Source organism: Anomaloglossus baeobatrachus, chromosome 5 (genome assembly GCF_048569485.1).
Source record: "Anomaloglossus baeobatrachus isolate aAnoBae1 chromosome 5, aAnoBae1.hap1, whole genome shotgun sequence".
In the NCBI taxonomy this organism is placed as follows: Eukaryota; Metazoa; Chordata; class Amphibia; order Anura; family Aromobatidae; genus Anomaloglossus; species Anomaloglossus baeobatrachus.
The window spans coordinates 47,253,885-47,273,604 of record NC_134357.1 but is presented as its reverse complement, the minus strand read 5'-3'; the positions used below and the strand labels follow the sequence as shown (position 1 = coordinate 47,273,604).

The window sequence follows — 19,720 nt, the reverse complement described above, 5'->3', positions numbered from 1 at the left end:
CAGGGGGCGGGGCTTAACGGGACACGGTCCATGACGGATATATCCGTCCATGGTCGTGAAGGGGTTAATCTCAACTGCAGCTCTTTTATGACCACTCCCTTTTGCTATAAAAAGTCAAGTGTCCTACTATCTGATGCCGGTTACAGATTCTCATTCTATTGCTGACCATTTTGGAAGGTGCCAGTCTCTGGAAGAAGCTGAGGAGTCGTGACTATTGCAGCTCTGGTTTTTAACTGCAATGGAGGAGCTTGGAGTGTTTTCTTTTTGTGTCTATTTCTCCTCTGTGTGTCTCCCTTATCGTGTGTTATATTATTGCAGTGGTAAGACTAGTGTTCTCGCCAGCCTTCTCACTAGCCAGGGTCAGCAAGGGCCTAAGCACATTATGGCACCAGGGGAAGGACTGGTAAAGGGACGGTAGGGAGCGCAGGGTACAGACTCGGGTAAATTGCAGGAGATGTCCCCTCTCCCTATTGCCAGGGCCTTCCTTCTATATCATTCCCATTGTTACCCGTGTGTTACACTGCACGCTTAGCGTGTGTACATTGTAGAGTGATAGCAATAGACATTCCAGCTAAGAAGCTACAAAAGGCAAACAGTGCAAACGTTTTAATGAAATCCAAATACAAAAATGATTTTTAGCCCCAAATACTTGGATTTAAGAATAAAAAAAAAAGAGAAAATTTTCCCTAAAGGTGGACAACCGCCATAAGAACCATGGTACTAATGAGAAATACATAGTCAATTTGTAGAAATAGTGCAACTCATGTATATAGGCTATGTTGGGTATTGCGGGTCAATGTCAAGTGAATAGAGATGAGCAGCAATACCCAATGTAGCCTATAAAACAGAAGTGGCGCTGTTTCTGGATTATACTGAACCCTTGTTTCAATCCCCAAAGCATCACTATATTTTTATCTTCGTATCATTTTATTCTAAGGTATACTGACACATACTAAAAATAAAAAGTCAGTCTGGGGAAAATGTAACTCCCATCGGCTTGGATGAGACCATGATATGCATGTAGATTGCGGCTCCAATAAAGTGGCGCAAGTGAAATAGACCGAAAACCGTGCGGATGTTTCTTTATGAGGCTTTGTGTTATGTGGCTGGGGAGAGATTTATGTGCTGTTAAAACAAATCTGATGGATTTTTTAAATAAAAGTGCTCCTGTGGTTACATTGAGACGCAAGCAGAGTGAGTAACCCCATCACTATATGTATATATCTCTATCTATCAACAAAAACATTGGTGCATGCCCTCATCATCTCTCGCATCGACTACTGCAACCTCCTGCTCTCTGGCCTCCCTTCCAACACTCTTGCACCCTCCAACCTATCCTAAACTCTGCGGCACACTTAATCCACCTCTCCCCTCGCTACTCCCCAGCCTCGCCACTCCGACGATTCCTTCACTGGCTTCCCATCGCCCAACGACTCCAGTTCAAAACATGACCTACAAAGCCATCCACGACCTGTCTCCTCCTTACACCTGTGACCTAGTCTCCCGGTACTTACCTGCACGCAACCTCAGATCCTCATAAGATCTCCTTCTCTGCTCCTCTCTTATCTCCTCTTCCCACAATCGCATACAAGATTTCTCCCGTGCCTCCTCCATACTCTGGAATGCTCTACCCCAGCATATCAGACTTTCTACTACCGTGGAAAGCTTCAAGAGGAACCTGAAGACCCATCTCTTCCGACAAGCCTACAACCTACAATAACCCTCAGTCCAGTAGACCACTGTGCAACCAGCTCTGCCCTCACCTATTGTACCCTCACCCATTCCCTGTAGACTGTGAGCCCTCGCGGGCAGGGTCCTCTCTCCTCCTGTACCAGTCTGTTTTGTACTGTTAATGATTGTTGTACTAGTTTTTATGTATACCCTTTGCACTTGTAAAGCGCTATGGAATAAATGGTGCTATAATAATAAATAATATATATATATATATATATATATACATATATATATATATATCTAATATATAAAGCTGTATGTGTGTATGTATGTGTGTGTGTGTGTGTGTGTGTGTGTGTGTATGTCCGGGATTGGCATCTGCACCGTCGCAGCTACAGCCACAAAATCTTGCACACTCACACGTCTGGACCCCGAGAGCGTCATAGGCTATGTTATGAGGCGAAATTTTAACCCCGCGCGATCCAATTTACCAATCAATTTTGCCCCTATCTACATAATGGGGAAAAAGTGAAACAAAAAGTAAATCCGCACCGTCGCATTTACAATCAAGAAATTTTGCACAGACACCTCATGTGACCCAGGGAACGTCGTAGGTTATGTTTTGACAGGAAAATGTAACCCCACACTTTACAGTTACTCTCCAAAAAACATGGCTCCATTAAAGTAAATGGAGCCTGGAACTACATGTTATTAGTAGGAGCTGTGATTGGTTGCTATAGAAGCAAAATACATTCATAGTATAAGAAGCTTATATGTGAGGTAATAAGATGTCAGTGGGGAGACGGATAGAGAGACAGACAGAGACAGACAGGGAAAGAGACAGAGAGACAGACAGAGACAGACGGTGAAAGAGACAGAGAGACAGACAGAGACAGACGGTGAAAGAGACAGAGAGACAGACAGAGACAGACGGTGAAAGAGACAGAGAGACAGACAGAGACAGACAGAAAGACAGACGGTGAAAGAGACAGAGAGAGACACAGACGGTGAAAGAGAGAGACAGACAGAGAGATATTCTGATGTGCAATTCTAGAGAAAGGTACGATGTGTATGCGATGAACGTTTTAACGTTCAATCGCAATCACACATACCTGTCACACACTGCAATGTACAGTTAGGTCCAGAAATATTTGGACAGTGACACAAGTTTTGTTATTTTAGCTGTTTACAAAAACATGTTCAGAAATACAATTATATATATAATATGGGCTGAAAGTGCACACTCCCAGCTGCAATATGAGAGTTTTCACATCCAAATCGGAGAAAGGGTTTAGGAATCATAGCTCTGTAATGCATAGCCTCCTCTTTTTCAAGGGACCAAAAGTAATTGGACAAGGGACTCTAAGGGCTGCAATTAACTCTGAAGGCGTCTCCCTCGTTAACCTGTAATCAATGAAGTAGTTAAAAGGTCTGGGGTTGATTACAGGTGTGTGGTTTTGCATTTGGAAGCTGTTGCTGTGACCAGACAACATGCGGTCTAAGGAACTCTCAATTGAGGTGAAGCAGAACATCCTGAGGCTGAAAAAAAAAAAAATCCATCAGAGAGATAGCAGACATGCTTGGAGTAGCAAAATCAACAGTCGGGTACATTCTGAGAAAAAAGGAATTGACTGGTGAGCTTGGGAACGCAAAAAGGCGTGGGCGTCCACAGATGACAACAGTGGTGGATGATCGCCGCATACTTTCTTTGGTGAAGAAGAACCCATTCACAACATCAACTGAAGTCCAGAACACTCTCAGTGAAGTAGGTGTATCTGTCTCTAAGTCAACAGTAAAGAGAAGACTCCATGACAGTAAATACAAAGGGTTCACATCTAGATGCAAACCATTCATCAATTCCAAAAATAGACAGGCCAGAGTTAAATTTGCTGAAAAACACCTCATGAAGCCAGCTCAGTTCTTGAAAAGTATTCTATGGACAGATGAGACCAAGATCAACCTGTACCAGAATGATGGGAAGAAAAAAGTTTGGAGAAGAAAGGGAACGGCACATGGTCCAAGGCACACCACATCCTCTGTAAAACATGGTGGAGGCAACGTGATGGCATGGGCATGCATGGCTTTCAATGGCACTGGGTCACTTGTGTTTATTGATGACATAACAGCAGACAAGAGTAGCCGGATGAATTCTGAAGTGTACCGGGATATACTTTCAGCCCAGATTCAGCCAAATGCCGCAAAGTTGATCGGACGGCGCTTCATAGTACAGATGGACAATGACCCCAAGCATACAGCCAAAGCTACCCAGGAGTTCATGAGTGCAAAAAAGTGGAACATTCTGCAATGGCCAAGTCAATCACCAGATCTTAACCCAATTGAGCATGCATTTCACTTGCTCAAATCCAGACTTAAGACGGAAAGACCCACAAACAAGCAAGACCTGAAGGCTGCGGCTGTAAAGGCCTGGCAAAGCATTAAGAAGGAGGAAACCCAACGTTTGGTGATGTCCATGGGTTCCAGACTTAAGGCAGTGATTGCCTCCAAAGGATTCGCAACAAAATATTGAAAATGAAAATATTTTGTTTGTGTTTGGTTTATTTGTCCAATTACTTTTGACCTCCTAAAATGTGGAGTGTTTGTAAAGAAATGTGTACAATTCCTACAATTTCTATCAGATATTTTTGTTCAAACCTTCAAATTAAACGTTACAATCTGCACTTGAATTCTGTTGTAGAGGTTTCATTTCAAATCCAATGTGGTGGCATGCAGAGCCCAACTCGCGAAAATTGTGTCACTGTCCAATTATTTCTGGACCTAACTGTACCTTACGATGCCGGATGTGCGTCAATTACGACGTGACCCCGCCGACACATTGTAAGATACATTGCAGCGTGTAAAGCGGGCTTAACATACATGGTGTGTAGACCATATGGCAGCTAAAAAACTCTTATATACAATGGCCCCTTCCCTGGTACATCATTTTGCTATCAGATGGTGGGAATCTACTGCATCGTATTGCATCACCTCCAGATTAAGCACTTTGTGCGAAACACATGTCCGATATGGTGGACACCTGGACATCTTTTAGTCTACATTTAACTTACATTGTTTGCTCATTTATTGATTATTTCTGACCCGTTTGTTATGTAAGTACTTGGATGTATTGGATATATGCACTTAAGTATTAATTTATATCCTCACATTTACCAGGAAGCTTCATTGTGATTACTTATATACTATTCTAACAAAGGTGCGGCCTCCAATTGTTTGAACTGGACATTGTGCTTATATACAGTAGCTTCCCATTGCTGGGTGTCCATGGTGGGGGTCTTAGAAAATGGACCCTAAAACAAAGAAATGGGATAGCTCAGTAGAATACTGTCTTTCGGCATTAGCTGAAGTTGGGCTCATGGTCTTTCTATTTAGGGTCACGGAGACCTCGATGCAAATTGGTTAGATCTCGGACTGCCATGCACGGACTGGCCATGGCTCTCCCAACATGAGCTCTCATGCTCTAGTCACAAGAGCCACAGTCAGTCCGTGCATCGGGGTGCAAGATCAGACCAATTTGCACGGATGTTTGCACAAGACCGTAAACTCATCTTCAAGATCTAAGGAGCAGTGATGGGCGAGCATGCTCGGCACTTCTCAATACACGATCGAGCATTGGAGCACCATGCTCGAATCCTCGCCCTTCATGTTTTGCAGCTATTCGATAGCCAATCAACATGTGAAGTATACCTGCCATACACGGTAATGCTGTAGCCACTGTGACTGGCCGCCTGCATCACGTCATCGGGTCTTATATTAGACCGGGGGTGCGATGCTCGGCACACTCTCCTCTAGCAGCAGTTCAGAGAGAATAGATATAGGACAGATAGCTTAGATTAGAACAGGTACACAGGCAGGCTTTGTTAATGCAGTACATTGTATATTGTATACTTGCACCCTTTAGTGCTTTTCAAAGCTTCATGTAGCACTGAAGGGTGTCTTTAGCCTTATTTAACCAAATAAATACTTTAAAAAAATGATGTTGGGTCCCCCTATTTTTGATAATCAGCTAAGCAGACAACTGGGGGCTGGTATTATTAGGCTGGGAAAGTTCAGATTTGCCCTTCCCAGCTTAAAAATAACAGCCCACAGGTGTCCCACAATTGGTGCATCCATTAGATCTGCCAATTCTGGTGCTTTGCCCGTCTTTTCCCGATTGCCATGGTGTGGTGGCAATTGGGGTAATATTTTTGTAGTTGAGGTCAGCTGCGAATTGTCAGCTGGCATCAAGCCCAGGGGTTAGTAATGGAGAGAGGTTTATCAGACACTCCTATTGCTAACCCAGTAAGTAAAAATAAAAAAATAAAAATAAAAAAAGACACACAAAAATAGTTTATTTGAATAAGGATTCCCCAACACTATCCCTCGTTCACCAATTTATTATCCAAAATGCTCCATTCAGAGATCAGTGAGGGGTCTTAGTTGCTGGCTCCCACTAATCAAAACTGTGGGAAAAATAGGTGGCTACAATATATCCAAAGGTTAAAGTAGTTTGTTACGCTTTAAGAAGCCATAAAAAACTTGTCCAAAGATGTGAATAGTATAGTTTTTTTTATGGAAAAAGCACAACACCTATCCCATGCCTTTTGTCTGGCATTGCTGCTCAGCAATATTAGTGAATTGCGCTTAGCTGCAATACCACACACAACCTGTAGTCAGGTGTGGCGCTGTTTTGAGAATACAGATGCTACGTTTTTCTATTCCTGGAAAGTTCCATTTAAGAAAGTGATAGCTTCATATAAACTAGATATTTCAAGCATCCAAAAAAGGAAGGTAGATTTCTAGCTTTGCCGTGGTTATTGATGCTTCTTGCTGGAAAGCCGCCTGGTGAATCTGTATTTCCATAATTTTCTTCCGTGACAATTGTCTCCGGTGTATACACTCCTAAACACAGGTACTTTTGCCAATTTACTATTTTCACACTTCTCCTGTCACCGAGGCCAAATGTTGCAGTAAAAGTCACTCCGCTCGACTGTAATCTAAAGGTCATTTTATTTCGCTGACATTCGCACCCTGTGATGGCGATAGCGTACAAAGCCGGGCCGCTGTTTTTGCATTGTGATCCTCTGATACATTTGGGAAAGTGAGGCTCTTTTCTTATAAATGTCAGGACTCACCTTATGTTTCCGTGTAGCGGTATCACGATGGTTATCTTTAAATGTTAGACCTGTATAAAAAGTAATGCTGCCATTTACAATTTATGAGAAGTACATTCCATAGGGGTATATGCACCGACCATAGGGTTCCTGAGCAAAACATACAAAGATGTTACGTGACCACCCCCTTCCCCCCCAACATCTCCTTGTTATATTTCGTTTTTGCCTTTTGTGAAAGATCTTAATGTAACACATTTTAGATTTCCAAATTTGACACGAGGAATCATCCAGATTTAGAATCATCCAGATTTACACAATGCTGTAAAGAGTTGCTACACTTTTACAAAACTTTTCACTATCACGTCAGATGTTTTGAGCATTGGGGTTCCAAGGTGATCAGACCCCTCTGATAGCTTAAATTGAGGGGTGGAAGCCAAAAGTTGCCCTTCATAGTAGTGTTGATCGAGAATTAAATTGCTGGAGCTGCAACGGCTCCTGCGCACATAGGCTTCCATTCTAAAAAAAGACGGACGGCGACGGATCCTGCGCACATAGGCTTCCATTCTAAAAAAAGACGGACGGCGACGGATCCTGCGCACATAGGTTTCCATTCTAAAAAAAGACGGATGGCGACGGATCCTGCGCACATAGGCTTCCATTCTAAAAAAAGACAGGCGGCGACGGATCCTGCGCACATAGGCTTCCATTCTAAAAAAAAAGACAGACGGCGACGGATCCTCCGCACATAGGCTTCCATTGTAAAAAAAGAAGGACGGCGACGGATCCTGCACACATTGGCTTCCATTCTAAAAAAAGACGGACAGCGACGGATCCTGCGCACATAGGCTTCCATTCTAAAAAAAGACGGACAGCGACGGATCCTGCACACATTGGCTTCCATTCTAAAAAAAGACGGACAGCGACGGATTCTGCACACATTGGCTTCCATTCTAAAAAAAGACGGACGGCGACGGATCCTGCGCACGTAGGCTTCCATTCTAAAAAAAAGACGGACGGCGACGGATCCTGCACACATAGGCTTCCATTCTAAAAAAAAGACGGACGGCGACGGATCCTGCGCACATAGGCTTCCATTCTAAAAAAAGACAGATGGCGACGGATCCTGCGCACATAGGCTTCCATTCTAAAAAAAAGACAGATGGCAACGGATCCTGCGCACATAGGCTTCCATTCTAAAAAGACGGATGGCGACGGATCCTGCGCACATAGACTTCCATTCTAAACAAAGATGGACGGCGACGGATCCTGCGCACATAGGCTTCCATTCTAAAAAAAGATGGACAGCGACGGATCCGTCACTGTCCATTTTTTCGGTGTGCACAAAAAACGTTGCTTTGGACGTTGCTTCCGTCGGCCGCACAGACAATTTTTGACGGAAGCGTCGTACGATGGATGAAACATGAGGTCATCCGTTGCTAATACAAGTCAATGAGAAAAAAACGGATCCATCGCTGGATCCGTTTTTTTCACATTTCGACGGATTGCGAATTGCGGATTGAAAGGGGCCTAAGATGCAATATAAAGCAAAACAAATGTAGAAGGAGAAAACAAGTTGGTGTGATATGGGAAATGTCATTGCCACCTAGTGATAACGCTCCGGTCGTTGCCCGGAGGGTGCAGGGGCGCAGTGGTCTGGAGAGGGGCGGTCGGTGCGCGCCGTGCGGTGTCGATAGCTCTGCTCTCCCGTTAGCAGGAAGGAAAATTGTGCACTAAAGCTACAGCAATTTGTTTTTTAAGCGCAGGTTTCAGAGTGGAAGGATGGGGAACTGGTTATGGTCAATCTTATTTCAGTTATTTTCTATCCCTCGGTGGTAGTATAAAAAATTTGTGTTCGCTAATATAATGCCACAGTTTGATTATATTACAGACTTCGGAGCTACTTTAGGGGGAACAGGCGCATTCCCGTACTTACACTTTGCAGCAGAAAGTCGCTAACGATATAAAACAGAAATGTTTTATTTATACAGTAATAATATTACAAAGCATGCCGTGCGTCTTTCAGGTAGATTCTTATTTAAATGGGCCGCTGTGGTTTTTCTGGTTTAACTACCTGTACGCCGGTGCAGACGGAAAGCCACTGCGACAAATGCAAACTCAGAATCTTATATGCCTATTCCGCAGCTTCTGAGCCCCCAATGCAACTATTTTATTTGGGCTGCCCACCTAACAAGACTACACATTTATACGTGTTGGCTATATATAGGATAAAGGATGGTGTACTCATTTATGCAGTCAAGTTACTTTTTATACTATGCTCCATTATCTTCCATGCGCTCTGCATATATTGCTGGTGTCCTTTTAGGTAACACCAAAAGTTAAAGCATTTCTATAAATTACTTAAATAATACAATGTCTTTGGGACCTTATGCAATTATAAAGGGAACCTGTTTTCACAGATGGAAATATAGTAATAAAATAATATTAATTCCCTTATATAGCGGCATTACTTCCATAGCGCTTTAATGGAAGGGAATATTTTTATTTTATTTATAATATTTTATTATTATTTTATATTTTATTATTTTTATTTTTTATTATTGTATTAATAATATTTTTATATTATTATAAGGGAATATTTATTCTCTTATATAGCAGCATTACTTCCATAGCGCTTTAAGGGAAGGGAATATTTTTATTTTATTTATAATATTTTATTATTTTATATTTTATAATTTTTATTTTTTATTATTGTATCAATAATATTTTTATATTATTATAAGGGAATATTTATTCTCTTATATAGCGGCATTACTTCCATAGCGCTTTAAGGGAAGGGAATATTCTTATTTTATTTATAATATTTTATTATTATTTTATATTTTATTATTTTTATTTTGTATAATTTTATTAATAATATTTTTATATTATTATAAGGGAATATTTATTCTCTTATATAGCAGAATTACTTCCATAGCGCTTTAAGGGAAGGGAATATTTTTCTTTTATTTATAATATTTTATTATTATTTTATATTTTATTATTTTTATTTTGTATTATTTTATTAATAATATTTTTATATTATTATAAGGGAATATTTATTCCCTTATATAGCAGAATTACTTCCAAGGCGCTTTACATACAATGTCACCTCTGCCCCCATTGGGGCTCACAATCTAAATTCCCTATCAGTATGTATTTGGAGTGTGGGAGGAAACTGAAGGAAACACGGGGAGAACATACAAACTCCTTGCAGATGCTGTCCTTGGTGGGATTTGAATCCAGGACTTCAGAGCTGCAAGATTGCAGTGCTAACCACTGAGCCACTGAGCCACCCTGTATATTATAAATAGTGGAATAGCTGTATAGGCACTTGTCCCTACTCAAAAAAATGCCCTGTTTTGTAGAGATCTGATGTGCCGATCATGAGAGACCTATTGTAGAAGCTATTATACAAATTCAGCGTGGAAGTGCACTGGGGGAGTGTCAATGCACTTGGGAAAATTTGTGGAAGTGCACTGGCATTCCCCCAGTGCACTACTAGCCTGAGGTACATATTTTATTTTTATAAATAGGTATAATTTTAAGGGGCTTTCACATCCATACTTTTACTTTCGTATATAAAAACGGGATAACAGGTTCCCTTTTAAAGAAGTTTTCCACTCTATTCCAAAGTTGACAGTGCAAAGCTATCTTAAAGGGAACCTGTCACCATTGTTATGGACTATAATCTGCGGCCACCACCACCGGGCTCTTATATACAGGATTCTAACATGCTGTATATAAGAGCCCAGGCCGCTGTGAGAACATAAAGAACACTTTATAATACTCACCTAATGGTCGCGCAGTTGGCCATATGATTGTCTCCGTTGTCCGGTGCCGGCGGCGGCTCTTTTGGCCATCTTTGTTCTCCTTCTCTTGCCGCCGTGCATGACGTGTCCAACGTCATCCACACTCGCCGGCATTCAGGTCCTGAGCAGGGCAGATCAAAGTATTGTAGTGCGCCTGCGAAGGACCGGCGAGTGTGTATGACGTAGACGCATCATGCACACAGGCTTCAGAATGAGGACGATGATGGCCGAAAGAGGAGGCGCCCGCACCGGAGAACGGAGACACCCATATAGCCAACCGCGTGACCGTTAAGTAGGTAAGTATTATAAAGTGTTTATTATGTTCTCACAGCGGCCTGGGCTCTTATATACAGCATGTTAGAATGCTGTATATAAGAGCCCGGTGGTGGTGGCCGCAGCTTACAGCCAAAAAAATGGTGACAGGTTCCCTTTAAGAAAAGGGAAAAACAACTACATCAGAAACCGTCCCCCACCAGACCGGAGGGTGAGAGTTTACCGACTACCATTCACCTGACTGTGCGGATAATCAACCGCCTCAAGTAAATTGTACCCGTGGTGTCATCACCTCTAGTCTGGAGGAAGCCATCAGTGTTGGAGAGGGGTAAAGTTTTGGCGTCTTTTATAATGATGATTTCCTTCTGTTAACTTTAAAAAAAATAACGGTGAAAAACCCCTTTTTGGTATGTTTTTAGCTTTGTAGCATAATATCATCAGCAACAGTTCATTAACCTTGATGTCCTGAAGACCTAGGTTTGCATCAAATAATCGACCGTATATCTAAGCTTAGCCTCTATTATAGCCTATAGGAGATACAGGGTTGGCTACGTGAGAGCATTCATCTGTTTCCTACACTATTAGGCTTCCTTTACACATTCTTGTCTCATGGACCGCGATGCACGTACCGGCCGCAGGTCTCCTGACCCAACCTGAACAGCGTCATAAGCATATAAGAGGCTGTCGAGTTCGAGTCTGGAGACCCACATCCGGTCCTTGCCACAGGGTCTGGCACTTGGACCGAAATAGGAGTGAGAATCTGGCTTTATGGTGGGTAAAGGCTCTTTTCCATCTGCGATTTTCATGTGCGAGTGCAATCTGATAAAAAAATCGGATTGCACTCGCACCAGTGTTAATCAATGAGGCAGTTTCCTCTTTCCTGTTATTTCTCGCCACAAATAGTGCTCTTGGTGCAATCACAGAAGGCTGCGTTTGGCAGTGAGTCTCGGCTCACGCACCCACATGCAAGCCTATGGGAGCGTGTGAAACATCGCACTGCACTCGCATATTATGCGACTGCAGTACGGTGCATGCAGAGACAGGCCGGGAAGGAGAAGGGGAGAAAGTGCGCCCTCCCTCTTCTACGCAGCTGTGATACCATCACAAGATCGGATCACAGTCACAAGACCCTTGGCTGACACACGCAGCAGAGGATCATTAGCATATCGCTTCCCATTCTCTCGCATCGGAAGTGGTATGCGCAAGTGGAAAAGAGCCCTAAAGAGGGCTTTACACGCAACGACATATCTACCGATATGTCGTTGGGGTCACGGAATTCGTGACGCACATCTGGCCTCGTTAGCGACGTTGTTGCGTGTAACACCTACGAGCGACCGCTAACGATGCAGAATAGTCACCAATCGTTAATTGTTGACACGGCGTCCATTTCCCAAATGTCGTTGCTGATTTTGGACACAGGTTGTTCGTCGTTCCTGAGGCAGCACACATCGCTACGTGTGACACCCCAGGAACACCGTACGTGCGTCCTCCGGCAACGAGGTGGGCGTGACTTTCATGCGGCTGCTCTCCGCCCCTCCGCTTCTATTGGATGCTTGCTGTGTGACGTCGCTGTGACGACGCACGAACCGCCCCCTTAGAAAAGAGGCTGTTCGCCGGCCACAGCGACGTCGCTAGGAAGGTAAGTAGTGTGACGCGTACCAGCGATATTGTGCGCCACAAGCAGTGATTTGCCCGTGACGCACAAACGACGTGAGCGGGTGCTTTCACCAGCGACATCGTTAGCGATGTTGCTGCGTGTAAAGCAGCCTTAACAGTCCATGTTTGGCCCCTTCTTCCTTGCTAATAAGAAACTCCTATATACAGGATCCATTAGTAGCATAATTTCCAAGTATTTTACATAAAGGGTTGCAGATGATCTGATAAGGGGATAAATACACAATTTGCAAGTCAATTTATCTAATAATAATGTTGACTTCGTAACGAACACCAACTTTACAAAAAAACCCTGAGTTTGGGTTCGGAGTTCGGATACTTTACGCATGTGAACTACTTGCTTGAGTGTCGCTGTGCTTGGGAACGCTCGGTGCTCGGCCCAGTGCGACCCGCTTGCAGTGTTTGATCGGCTTGCACTGGAGGAAACAACAGCGTGATCAGATGTAGTTTGCATCCCCCAAAAAAATTGGAAAAGCCCGCTCACCCTCCCTTGGAAGTGCTTTTGTTTATGGCTGGCTGCATGTGGGAGGAGACCCGACCTGCCCAATTAGTGACTTCCATTGGGGTTCACATCAAGTCCGGGTCCCAAACTGAACTTTATCTAAAGTCCGCCCGCCGAACCGAACTTCCACAAGTCTGCTCATCTCTATCGATAAGTTTTCTATGACTTTCTGCCAGTGGTGTTGGGTTTCGCCTGATGTCAGTGTGTAATTTACAAGAAAATTAACATTTTCTTACAAAAAAAACCCTGTATTGATATCAAAATATTTAGTATTTTCTAGTATTGTAAATGTTGTTTTCCAATAAGTTTTAATAAAAAAAAAAGTTCTAATATTCACAAGTTTTGTCCGACCTTCTGCCAGTGGTATTGGGCTTCACCTAATGCCAGTCTGTAATTTACAAAAAAAATTAACATTTTCATATAAAAAAAACCAAACCCTGTATTGACATGAAAATACTAAATATTTTCTAGTATTGTGAATGTTGTTTTCTAATAAGTTTTAATAAAAAATAAGTTCTAATATTCACAAGTTTTGTACGGCCTTCTGCCAGTGGTGTTGGGTTTTCGCCTAATGCCAGTCTGTAATTTACGAAAAAATTTACATTTTCTTACCAAAAACTGTATTAAGACATCAAAATATTGAGTACTTTCTACTATTGTATATGGTGTTTTCTAATAAGTTTTAATTAAAAAAAAAGTTCTAATATTCCCAAGTTTTGTATGACCTTCTGCCAGTGGTGTTGGGTTTCGCCTGATGCCAGTCCATAATTTACAAGAAAATTAACATTTTCTTAAAAAAAAGACAAAACTGTATCAAGACATCGAGACACTGGGTATTTTGAGTAATTGTAAATGTTATTTTGTGATAGTTTTCAATTGAAAAAAAGAAATGTTCTAATATTCTTAGATTTTCTATAACTTTCTGCTAGGGGTGTTGGGTTTCGCATGATGTCAAGTTGTAATTTACAAGAAACTTAACATTTGAAAAAAAAACAAAACAAAAATATATTAAGACATCAAGATATTACTTTTTTTGAGGAATTGTAAAAATTGTTTTGTGATAATTTGAGATATATATATATATAGATATATAAAATGTTCTAATATTCATAGATTTCATACAACTTTCTGCCAGTGGTGTTGGGTTTCGCCTGCTGTCAGTTCTCGCTCTCACTGGCACTGACACTTTTATTTTAATCCTTTGTTAAATCCCGTGCACTTTTCCTGTAGGAACATATGCATGGCTTCTTTGTGCAACAAGTGTGGCAATTCTCCAATGTCTATATCCCTCTCCCCTGGAAGCTGCCCACTGGACTTAGTTTTTCCCACTCTGGATATGTGGGTCAGCCGAGTGCCAACATTCCTCGGTGAGTCACAAACGTAAAATGGACATTGTATCCATAAAATAGCCTCATGTTGCCACCCGGGTGTAGCCAAGTTTGCTTTTGTTGAGAAATCAGACAGGGGCTGAAAAAGGTTTGTGAAATGTGTGAGTGAAATCTGTCAACAATTAAAAATAATTGAGCAGGAACGAGAGCCTGACTTGGTGGGGTGTCAATAAAGACGCAAGGCAGACTCAAAAATAAAAATAAATAATTGTAATAACTCTGCCGGGGAGGCTAGAATAGGGTTACAACAACATTCTAACAATCCGAAATTCAATTTGAGATTTTTTTTTTGTTTTTGGAGGAATGAAAAAATCTGATGGAGTATGAAAGGGTTCTGGGATAAAAAAAAAACCCTTAGCGTCGCTCTGTCTCCCAGGCCGTTTCTGGTATTGCATAATTTACTAGAATGGGACCCAAATGCAATACCAGACACATCCTGGTGTATATATAATCCCATCCTGGTAAAAAATGTCCCTCATCCTGGTATATATGTCCCTCATCCTGGTATATATGTCCCTCATCCTGGTATAATGTCCCTCATCCTGGTAAATATGTCCCTCATCCTGTTATATAAGTCCCTCATCCTGTTATATAAGTCCCTCATCCTGGTATATATGTCCCTCATCCTGGTATATATGTCCCTCATCCTGGTATATATGTCCCTCATCCTGGTATATATGTCTCCATCCTGGTATATATGTCCCCATCCTGGGCCCCTTCTTTTATATACTGTCTGGCTCCTGGTATCTACTGTCCCCCTCCTGGGGCCTTCCTGGTATATACTGTTCTGCTCCTGGTGTATACTGTCCCCCTGCTAGGCCCCTCCTGGTATATACTGTCCCCCTCCTGGGCCCCTCCTAGTATATACTGTCCCCTTCCTGGAATCTACTGTCCCCCTGCTGGTATACATGTCCCCATCATGATATACAGTTAGGTCCAGAAATATTTGGACAGTGATACAAGTTTTGTTATTTTAGCTGTTTACATGTATAAGACGACTTTTTACCCCCTTAAAATAATGGCTACAGTGGGGGGTCGTCTTATACGCCGGATATATACCTGGGTGCTGTAGTGCGCCGCTCCACTCCGTTCCACGCTTGGATTCTGCCTCCATAGCGACGAGGGAGGAACTTCCTGTCACCGCTGCTGAATGGCAGAGCGCTGGCCAATCAGAGGCAAGCAGCTCTGCCTTGACGTCAGCGCTCTAGCAGGGAAGTTCCTGCCTCGTCGTTATGGAAACGCGATACACAGCCCGGCCCCGTACTGGTATATCATACAGCATATATACTGGTATATACACAGCGGATATATAGCGTATATATAGCAGGGGGCCGCACTGTGTGAGGAGGTGTTTTTTTTTTCACTGTCCAGTATAACCAATAGGATTAGTGCAGTAACGCCAGATTCCCCTCGCATCCATGCAGGGACATTAATGAAGAGCTTACATGCTGGCCCCTGCACTAATCCTATTGGTTATACTGGACAGTAAAAAAAACACCTCCTCACACAGTGCGGCCCCCTGCTCTTAGCATACTGAAGCATACTGAACGGGGGTAGTCTTATACAGTGAGTATATCCCAAATTCTATATTTTTAGGGCAGAAGTTGGGGGTCGTCTTATACGCCCAGTCGTCTTATACGCCGGCATATACGGTATATATATAATATGGGCTGAAAGTGCACACTCCCAGCTGCAATATGAGAGTTTTCACATCCAAATCGGAGAAAGGGTTTAGGAATCATAGCTCTGTAATACATAGCCTCCTCTTTTTCAAGGGACCAAAAGTAATTGGACAAGGGACTCTAAGGGCTGCAATTAACTCTGAAGGCGTCTCCCTCGTTAACCTGTAATCAATGAAGCAGTTAAAAGGTCTGGGATTGATTACAGGTGTGTGGTTTTGCATTTGGAAGCTGTTGCTGTGACCAGACAACATGCGGTCTAAGGAACTCTCAATTGAGGTGAAGCAGAACATCCTGAGGCTGAAAAAAAAGAAAAAATCCATCAGAGAGATAGCAGACATGCTTGGAGTAGCAAAATCAACAGTCGGGTACATTCTGAGAAAAAAGGAATTGACTGGTGAGCTGGGGAACTCAAAAAGGCCTGGGCGTCCACGGATGACAACAGTGGTGGATGATCGCCGCATACTTTCTTTGGTGAAGAAGAACCCGTTCACAACATCAACTGAAGTCCAGAACACTCTCAGTGAAGTAGGTGTATCTGTCTCTAAGTCAACAGTAAAGAGAAGACTCCATGAAAGTAAATACAAAAGGTTCACATCTAGATGCAAACCATTCATCAATTCCAAAAATAGACAGGCCAGAGTTAAATTTGCTGAAAAACACCTCATGAAGCCAGCTCAGTTCTGGAAAAGTATTCTATAGACAGATGAGACCAAGATCAACCTGTACCAGAATGATGGGAAGAAAAAAGTTTGGAGAAGAAAGGGAATGGCACATGATCCAAGGCACACCACATCCTCTGTAAAACATGGTGGAGGCAACGTGATGGCACGGGCATGCATGGCTTTCAATGGCACTGGGTCACTTGTGTTTATTGATGACATAACAGCAGACAAGAGTAGCCGGATGAATTCTGAAGTGTACCGGGATATACTTTCAGCCCAGATTCAGCCAAATGCCGCAAAGTTGATTGGACGGCGCTTCATAGTACAGATGGACAATGACCCCAAGCATACAGCCAAAGCTACCCAGGAGTTTATGAGTGCAAAAAGTGGAACATTCTGCAATGGCCAAGTCAATCACCAGATCTTATGGGGAGATAAGGTATGCACACCAGTGACTATGGAAGGGGAATACATGCAATAGCAGAAACTGCTGTGTGAATACTGACATGAAAAATTCAATAGCTATGTGTAAGAATGAAATGTGAAAAATGGAACCTGCATTACTGCCATGAATATATGAATAAAGAGAAATTTAGCTACTGAATTGATCAATGCAATAGAGCCCCAACACTACGCCAAAGTATTTCTCTACGTTGGGGTCCCTAGCCTGTGTGTGTCCTCTCATGCAGTTAAAAAACTTACCGTGTATGGGAAGCCGAGACCCAGGCTATATATACGATGTGGATTGGCAATAGGTGTGTATGGGGAGGGTTCACAAACGAAAAACTACTAACATTAAGGAATAACGTTTGGAACTCCATTCTATGTCTGAACTGGGTGCAAAAAACCTAAAAAACATCACTATGGGGAGATAAGGTATGCACACCAGTGACTATGGAAGGGGAATACATGCAATAGCAGAAACTGCTGTGTGAATACTGACATGAAAAGTTCAATAGCTATGTGTAAGAATGAAATGTGAAAAATGGAACCTGCATTACTGCCATGAATATATGAATAAAGAGAAATTTAGCTACTGAATTGATCAATGCAATAGAGCCACAACACTACTAACATTAAGGAATAATGTTTGGAACTCCATCCCCTTCCATAGTCACTGGTGTGCATACCTTATCTCCCCATAGTGATGTTTTTTAGGTTTTTTGCACCCAGTTCAGACATAGAATGGAGTTCCAAACGTTATTCCTTAATGTTAGTAGTTTTTCGTTTGTGAACCCTCCCCATACACACCTATTGCCAATCCACATCGTATATATAGCCTGGGTCTCAGCTTCCCATACACGGTAAGTTTTTTAACTGCATGAGAGGACACACACAGGCTAGGGACCCCAACGTAGAGAAATACTTTGGCGTAGTGTTGGGGCTCTATTGCATTGATCAATTCAGTAGCTAAATTTCTCTTTATTCATATATTCATGGCAGTAATGCAGGTTCCATTTTTCACATTTCATTCTTACACATAGCTATTGAATTTTTCATGTCAGTATTCACACAGCAGTTTCTGCTATTGCATGTATTCCCCTTCCATAGTCACTGGTGTGCATACCTTATCTCCCCATAGTGATGTTTTTTAGGTTTTTTGCACCCAGTTCAGACATAGAATGGAGTTCCAAACGTTATTCCTTAATGTTAGTAGTTTTTCGTTTGTGAACCCTCCCCATACACACCTATTGCCAATCCACATCGTATATATAGCCTGGGTCTCAGCTTCCCATACACGGTAAGTTTTTTAACTGCATGAGAGGACACACACAGGCTAGGGACCCCAACGTAGAGAAATACTTTGGCGTAGTGTTGGGGCTCTTCTGCATTGATCAATTCAGTAGCTAAATTTCTCTTTATTCATATATTCATGGCAGTAATGCAGGTTCCATTTTTCACATTTCATTCTTACACATAGCTATTGAATTTTTCATGTCAGTATTCACACAGCAGTTTCTGCTATTGCATGTATTCCCCTTCCATAGTCACTGGTGTGCATACCTTATCTCCCCATAGTGATGTTTTTTTTAGGTTTTTTGCACCCAGTTCAGACATAGAATGGAGTTCCAAACGTTATTCCTTAATGTTAGTAGTTTTTCGTTTGTGAACCCTCCCCATACACACCTATTGCCAATCCACATCGTATATATAGCCTGGGTCTCAGCTTCCCATACACGGTAAGTTTTTTAACTGCATGAGAGGACACACACAGGCTAGGGACCCCAACGTAGAGAAATACTTTGGCGTAGTGTTGGGGCTCTATTGCATTGATCAATTCAGTAGCTAAATTTCTCTTTATTCATATATTCATGGCAGTAATGCAGGTTCCATTTTTCACATTTCATTCTTACACATAGCTATTGAATTTTTCATGTCAGTATTCACACAGCAGTTTCTGCTATTGCATGTATTCCCCTTCCATAGTCACTGGTGTGCATACCTTATCTCCCCATAGTGATGTTTTTTAGGTTTTTTGCACCCAGTTCAGACATAGAATGGAGTTCCAAACGTTATTCCTTAAAATCACCAGATCTTAACCTAATTGAGCATGCATTTCACTTGCTCAAATCCAGACTTAAGACGGAAAGACCCACAAACAAGCAAGACCTGAAGGCTGCGGCTGTAAAGGCCTGGCAAACCATTAAGAAGGAGGAAACCCAGCGTTTGGTGATGTCCATGGGTTCCAGACTTAAGGCAGTGATTGCCTCCAAAGGATTCGCAACAAAATATTGAAAATAAAAATATTTTGTTTGGGTTTGGTTTATTTGTCCAATTACTTTTGACCTCCTAAAATGTGGAGTGTTTGTAAAGAAATGTGTACAATTTCTACAATTTCTATCAGATATTTTTGTTCAAACCTTCAAATTAAACGTTACAATCTGCACTTGAATTCTGTTGTAGAGGTTTCATTTCAAATCCAATGTGGTGGCATGCAGAGCCCACCT

The 19,720-nt window shown here is 42.2% G+C and overlaps 1 protein-coding gene across 1 annotated transcript in view; it reads right to left on the bottom strand.

The window, feature by feature from the left end:
- MGMT (O-6-methylguanine-DNA methyltransferase) overlaps positions 1-19,720 on the bottom strand; it is a 612,540-nt gene that overhangs the window by 50,174 nt on the left and 542,646 nt on the right. The window lies entirely within an intron of this gene.